Consider the following 8051-nt stretch of genomic DNA (forward strand, 5'->3'; position numbering starts at 1 on the left):
TGAGGCATAAAAGGCCTCATTTGCCCTAGCATGTACGCTTTTGATTAGGTGCTCATCCTAGGGTCGTCACAGTCTTCTGCATTGGTCTGTACCGATAGCTCATCCCTCGGAGGAGGGTTTCCCGTATCAGCAGGTCACGAAGCTGAGGGTTTTTTTGGACATAGGACACACATTCATTAAATATTTGAGGCGGAGAGAAACTTTTGCTTCATTCATTCATCACTTAGCCATAGGAAAATACATTCATTGTAAGTACATTTGGAGGTTCTCCGAGTTTCATATCCGGGGGGCGGGTCTTCAATCCAAGTGTTCCAAGTGAAATGTTTCAGGGCTGAGGACTCGCTTAACTCTGTAGGGGCCCTCCCGGTTGGGGCCCAGCTTTCCTACTCCAAGTTCGGGGATCATGGACTTTCTAAGGATGAGGTCTCCTTCTTGGAAGTGTATTTCCTTTACTTTTGAGTTGTAGTAGAAGGCCGCGCATTGCAGGTAGGCCGCTACCCTAATCCGTGCCTCCTCCCAGGCTTCTTCCAGTAGATCCAGGTTGGCTCTGAGGGCTTCACTGTTCTTGGCTTGGTTGTAGGCTTCGACTCGGAGCGTCGACTGACCGATCTTTGTTGAGATTACCGCTTATGTACCATAGATTAGGCTGAAGGGAGTTTCTTCCGTGGCCGTCCGAGGTGTGGTTCGATATGCCCAGAGTACACTATTCAATTCGTCGTCCCATAAGCGTTCATCAGGTATAAAAGCCCTAAATGGTCTTACACTTAACCTCTCAGCCCTTAATGATTAAACACTACCTGACAAGAGAGGACCTCTCCCTCAGCTGCAAGGTACAGTGTTGCATTCTCTGCTCGAATGGATCCCGAGAATTAAAACTTTTTGCAAACCTTTTTCATAAAACATAATATATATATATATATATATATATATATATATATATATATATATATATATATATACATATATATAATATAAATATATTTTGCAAAAACAAATCTCAAACACGGTTGAAATCGATTGCCGACAGTTTTGGTTTCCATCAGAGAGAGTGCAGTCCTCGATCATTCACTTTGTCCGACAAAGGGGCTGATCCTATCACTGTGATCACCCACTCGAGTGAATTCTCAGACTGCCCCAACATACTAAGGTTTTGTCCCTCGAAGGATTTCACTGATTAGCATATCAAAGACAGCCTAATCCGACACCTAGTATAGTACCATAATCGAGTCTAGGGGTTAGGTGTAACTTTCCAGTTTTTCCCACCAGTCTCCAAGGTCTAGGGCATAATTGGAAAATGGTTTGGGTTCAGTGTTTCAAGCAAACACACACTACATGTGCTTTGGGTCTAACCTTGGTAGCTAAGACAAGCTACCCCAACCGACTTGGCAGCACATTAGTGTCAGCCTTGGCAGGATAAACCTCCCTAGGTTTATCCAATGGCTGTGAACCTTCTAAACTAACACGAGTCTCATAAGTGTCAAGTTTAAGGGTAATTACACAGAAACACACCAAATATAACGTGAATCAATTATGTACTTTTATTCATTTACAATAAATGTCTAATGTACATCAATCTGATTGGAGCTAAGGGCATACATTGTTTAACTGGTAGCCCCTCCAAAGTCTAGTCAAATGTTCTCTCTCTTCCTTCTCTCCTCAGTTTAGACAATCCTTTTTAGACCTTTAGGGTAAGACCACATAGTCCATGATCTTATAGTACTTTAAAACAAGCGTCTTAGGGAAACTCAATATGGATTGTCCTAGCACCATCAATTAGTTCAAAAATTTGGTAGGATGTTGGTATAGTTTAGAAACAAATCACATTCTGAGAAGCTTCAAAGAAAATAACTAAAGTTGAAAAACATGAGGAAGAACAATTCTTCATTAAATAATTAATAGAAAATCAAATGAACCTCCTCTTCTCCTTTATAAACTTCTTTTACAACCTAATGCCTTCTACAAGAAAGTTTCTTAATCTAGTTTGAACACTCCTTATTAGAATCCTACCAAGTCACTTCAAAGAAAGTCCTAATTGAAGACAAATTCAGAAATCCGATTAACATGCTGGCTTGGTAAATGCAAATCAAGATAGATAGATTAAAATATGTTGTAATTATGCTATGTCGGTAAATATGATCTAAAATGGGTCATCAAAAATGGACTTAGTAAATGTTTACTCAATTGGGCCAAATCTCGTACTTCTTCCGTTGTGTTTCTTTGTTTCTAACTTTATGATAGATAATTGGTGGTGTAAACCTCTAATACGAATTGATATTTCTTCACTATATATCTTATATTTTGCAATATATTTCTTGCACTTCACATAAGCTAATCTTCCTTTAATGATCATTTTGAACATTGAAAAATTGCTTGTCAATAAAGATCTTCATAAGCTTATATGAAGACAATGTGATCAAAACCCCCAAGATGATAAATATTGTCTCCATAAATTTGAAGTTCATTATGAATGATGGAAGATTCCTCCTTAGAAATTGGTTTTTCATCAAAGATTGGAGGGTTATTCCAATCAACAGGTTTTTCTTCTATAGATATTGTTGGGGAGAATGTCCACATATGGTTTTCATTGCAATCCTTAAATATATTAATCAAATCCATAAAGTCATAAATTTGATTTTGCTTTTAGGCTTTGAAAACGATAAATCCTCCATGAAACTTCAGTTCATGAATTCATTTGGGGATATTCTTTTATGAAACTCCGGGAACTCAATCTTGAGATCTATTTCCCACCACTTTTGTTCACCACCCACAACTATAGCTAGTTTGGTTGTTTGCCTTGATGATGATAAAGAATGAGTGAAGAAACATTCATGAAAGTTTGGGATTTCAATCTTGAAACTCGTTTCCCACAGTTTTTTGTCACCATATGCAAATACTATTGATCTGGATGCTTTCCTTGATGATGAAAAAGAGGCACTTGTGCTAAAGTAGTTGTCCCTTGTTTTAGAATAGGAATATAGAAATTTCAACTCTTAAGTAAGTGCATCGACTTATTTTCTTAACTCCTACCACTTCTTTTAGTGTTTTGTTGTTGATTTCCTTCTTCATGATGTGAGCCACTTGTCTCTTGTCTCTTTTTTGGAAGGAAAAACCCAAAAAAGGATCAAACTTGTGCTTTGATACCAACTGATGCAGTTTGGAAACAAATCACATTCAAAGAGGTTTCAAAGAAAAGAACTAAAGCCGAAAATAGGAAGAATAAATTTTCACTGAATAATTAAGAGATAATCAACAAAACCACTTCTTCTAGCAATACCCTTCTCCTTTTATAGACTTTTTTTTTACACCCTTGTGCCTCCTACAATAAAGTTTCTTAATCTAATGTGAACACTCCTTATTGAAGACAAATTTGGAAATTCTGTTAACATGCTAATTTGATAAATGTGAATCAAGATAGATAGATTAAAAAATGTTGTAATGATACTATTTCAGTAAATAAGAACTAAGATGGGTCTCAAAAACCAACTTAGTAAATGTTTACTCAATTGGGTCAAATCTCATACTACATCATATATGTTCATCTACAAATCTGTTATTACTAAGGATGTTCATTGTGTCATTGGGGATGGATGGGACATTAAGATATCTGAACCTTGGTTCCCTAACTTCTTCTCATGACAAAAACTAAGGGGATGTTTGATAACTGATCTAAATTTTGTTTTGAGATTTGAAAATGATAGCGCATCGTTCTATTCTTAACGTGATCAGATGTGTTTCAGAGCCAGTGCAATGACAAGGGTGTCGAGTGTTTGATTTATTATGCCAATAGTACCCTAAAACCAACTGAGAATAATTATTCCCACATGGAGCAATAGTGTTTGCGACATAGAAGTTTAGACATTACATCCTAGGTCAAAAGGTGGAGTTAATCGCAAGGAGTGATCCAATCAAGTACTTAATAGACAAACCTCCTTTCTCAGGAAGATTAGTCAAGTGGATGATGCAGCTAAATGAATATACAGTCGAGTACACCCAACCAAAAGCAATTAAGTGTCAGGCAGTTGCAGATTTCTTAGTTGCCTTTCCCACCAATGGCAGTTTCCCATTTTTGAAGAGGTACCCGGAGAACTACCCATCATCGCAATAGTTGAAGATGGGGAGTGGACCTTAATCTTTGATGGAAGCAGCACCAGCACCTCATTCGGAGCCGAAGTCACATTGACTTTGCCCACTGGCGATACCTCGGCATATTCATTCAAACTGTAGTTCCCCCGTTCACATAATATAGCTGAGTATGAAGCTTTAGTACTGGGACTGATAGTAGCAAGGGACTCCGGAGCAAAAAAGGTCAAAGTAGTAGGGGATTGGAAACTGGTGATTGAGTAGATGGACGGTAGCACTATGATTAAGGAACTAATGATCTTTCCATATAGGACCTTGATCCAAAGATTAACCAGGGACTTGGAAGTGACCTACGAACACTAGAGCATAGCCAAAAATAGGTATGCCAATGCATTAGCCACATTGGGATCAAAGATACAACCAAGTGAAAATCCAATCAACATTACCATCCAGATGCATTATGAACCATCAACTGAAAGATTGGGACACTGGGTAGAGAAGAAGGATGGCATAACAACAAAAGATTAGAGATACAATGTTATACAGAAGTTGAGCAACCCAATAGAGGCGATGCAAGACGGAAAGACACTATTAAGGTTCCAACTGGTGAACGGAGTATTATACTATAGATTGGCAGATGGAGTTAGGACAAGATGCTTAGGGCCCAAAGAGGTAGAAGTAGTCTTGAATGAAACTCACAAAACTTACTGTAGAGACATAACCGGCACATTATATAGAAGGTTGCAAAGGTTGGGATACTATTGGTTAGAGATGAAAATAGATGCAGCCAAGGTACATAATGACTGTGAGAAGTGCATTCCGGAAGTAGACAGAAATGAATGTCTTATAGTTGGTGAAGCATGTACATAGATTATATTGAGAACAACACCACACCGACCGACCCAGAGAAAACTCTTAGCCAAAGCCAAAAGATTTTACTTTCATGATGGAGTGCTCTACAGAAAGTCTTACACTGGAAAACCTCTGCGATGCCTAGCCGGTGAGGAAATAGAAGAAGCCTTAGATGCAGCCCATATCACTGAACCAATAGCTCACCAAGGACAGCTAGCCTTAGACATCCACTTTCTACACTTAGGGTTTTATTAACCTACAATGATGGAAGATACCTAGAAGCATGTACTACGGTGCCACAAATGCTAAGTGCATGTCGAAAGGATACACTGACCATCCAATAACCTTTTACCCCATTGTCACACCGTGGCCTTTCCATACATGGGGGTAGATTTAATAGGCAAAATGCACCCACCTTCCCGGGGATATTGTTTCATCATAGTAGCCATAGACAACTTCACCAAATGGGCAGAGGCCATACCCTTGAGAAGAATTTGTGCAGAGAACATCACAAACTTCCTTAGGCAGCATATAGTCCACCAGTTCGGGGTCCCTATGAGAATTTTAATAGATAACGGGTTATTCTTAAAGGATCATGAAGTCCAGGACCTATTGGGACAGTATGGGGCAAGACTAGGCACATCTACAACCTATTACCCACAAGGGAATGGGCGAGTAGAGGCAACCAATAAAACCTTGTTAAAGATGCTGAGTAAGATGGTAGCAAAAACCAGAAAGATTGGTCAGAAAATTTGTCTGAAACACTGGTCTTATCTTATAACAGTTAGGAAGAACACACAGGCAACTCCCTACTCGTTAGTATATGGCCAGGAAGTTGTTCTACCAGCAGAGATACAGACAGTGTTTACCCGAGTAGCCTACTCAATGGGAAAATTGTTTCAAATAGAGGAGATGAACCACTTGCTCAGTGACGAACTAGAATTCATAGAAGAAGGAAGAGAGAAGTCATTACAGAAACATATTAGATACAAACAAATCATGGCTTCTAACTTCAACAAATTAGTAAAGCCCAGAAAATTTAAAGAGGGTGACAAGGTTCTTAAAACAACACTCCACATCAAACAGGGTAAATCAGATGGAAAATTTAAACCTAACTGGGTTGGACCTTACATAATCCAAGAAGCTTACCGAACTGGATACTATATACTCAAGACTGTAGACACAAATGAACAAGATGAGACTGTGAATGGTCACTGGTTGAAACCGTATCATGACTAGTAATGTAAATTGTAACTCTGAAGGAAAAGCATGTTATATGTCTCCTATACTTGTACTCAAAACAAAGCATGTTGTGAATTTTTGATTGTGCAATCTTGAAAGAAAAGTTTGTCATTTGTCCTTGTATATAAAAAGTATCTTGTACTCAAAACAGAGAATGTCATGAATTCTTTGTATACATATTCTTGAATGAAAGCATTTTACATTCTGAACATATTATTGCCCTCGAATTGTATGATAACTCTTTCCTAACTATGCCTACTATATATATATATATACATACATACATACATTACATACCCTGGTCTGCCTAGGATGCCGCATGCACCATGCAAAGACCTGGCAACCCTGGGGGAGATTTGGCAACCCCAAAGCGGATGACATGTTCCCTAGTCCGCCTAGGATACTGCATGCTCCATGCGAAGACCTGGCAACCCCAGGGGAGGTTTGGCAACCCCAAATCAGATGACATATTCCTTGGTCTGCCCAGGATGTAGCATGCTTCATGCGAAGACTTGGCAACCCCAGGGAGGTTTGGCAACCCCAAACTAGATTACATATATTCCCTAGTCTGCCTAGGATGTCGCATGCTCCATGCGAAGACCTAGCAACCCCGGGGGAGGTTTGGAAACCCCAAACTAGTATTACATACCCTGGCAACCCCAGGAAGGCCCTAACAACCTCAGACACGATCTTACATACCCTGACAACACTAGGAAGGCCCTGAAAACCCTAGAAACGATGACAAAGCAAAGCAGTTAACATTCCAAATTGCGATGAATTACCCTGCAACCCCAAGGAGAGCATGTTAGATACAAGGTATGATAATAAAGCCCTAATAATTTATTTCTCTGAATATGTATAATTACCTTGACACCCCTAGAAAGACTTTGATCGCATTGGACACGATAAAGCATCTTGGCACTTAGACCCTCTTATGTGCAATGAACTATCCTGGCAACACCAGGAGCGACTCAATCTAATCTCTGTATACATGACAACACTTATCCCTCTCCAATGCGATGACAATTAGCTCTCAGTTGGTCAACATTCATTTTTCGCATGTGTGATAAAATTACACCATCTTAGGAGTGCGATGATGTTTTTTTATCTCAATATGCGATGAAGTTTAACCGGCTCGCACAAAGGGGTATTCATTTTTCTAATGAACCCGATGGTACTTGACCACATGGTGACACCTAACCCTTCTCATATGATGATACTTAATTCTTTTGACAATTGCGGCAAGTTCTAACTTTCGCAAGTGCAATGCAATTTCAAATTTTCTTATGTGATGAAATCCATCTTTTCATACAATAGTACTTAACTTAGGCATACGTGATGAATTCTTTCTTCTCATGCAATAGTACTCAACTTCGGCATATGCGATGAAATTAAAACTCTTAATATGCGATGCCATTTCAAAAGAGTTAACCTTCGCATATGTGACGCAATTCCACTTTCAACAATATTGAACTTTGTCAAATGTGATATACTTTAATCTTTGCGGTAAAGTTCAATTTCTTGGAACATGATGAAATTTAAATCCTCAAATGGGATAGTCTTCAACTTTTTTACATGCGATGAAATTTAACCTTTTCACATATATTTACCTTTTTTTTTCAAATATACTGATACCTAATCTCAGTAACTATGCTGCAACCTCAACCATACTATGGGGCCTTGGTACACAAAGGCCAAAGTGGAAAATATCACAAAACCCACATTTGCAAGACTCACAGGGCCTGAACGACTTACTGGCATCATATTCGGCCTACTAAGGCTTACTAGCGCTTTGATCAGCCTAGTAGGCCCATGGGTATGCTTCCTCCTGATTCATAAATATAACAGAGGCAACAAACCATAGCAAATTAAAAATA

Source organism: Nelumbo nucifera, chromosome 7 (assembly GCF_055504915.1).
Source record: "Nelumbo nucifera cultivar China Antique chromosome 7, China Antique-T2T, whole genome shotgun sequence".
Classification (NCBI taxonomy): domain Eukaryota; kingdom Viridiplantae; phylum Streptophyta; class Magnoliopsida; order Proteales; family Nelumbonaceae; genus Nelumbo; species Nelumbo nucifera.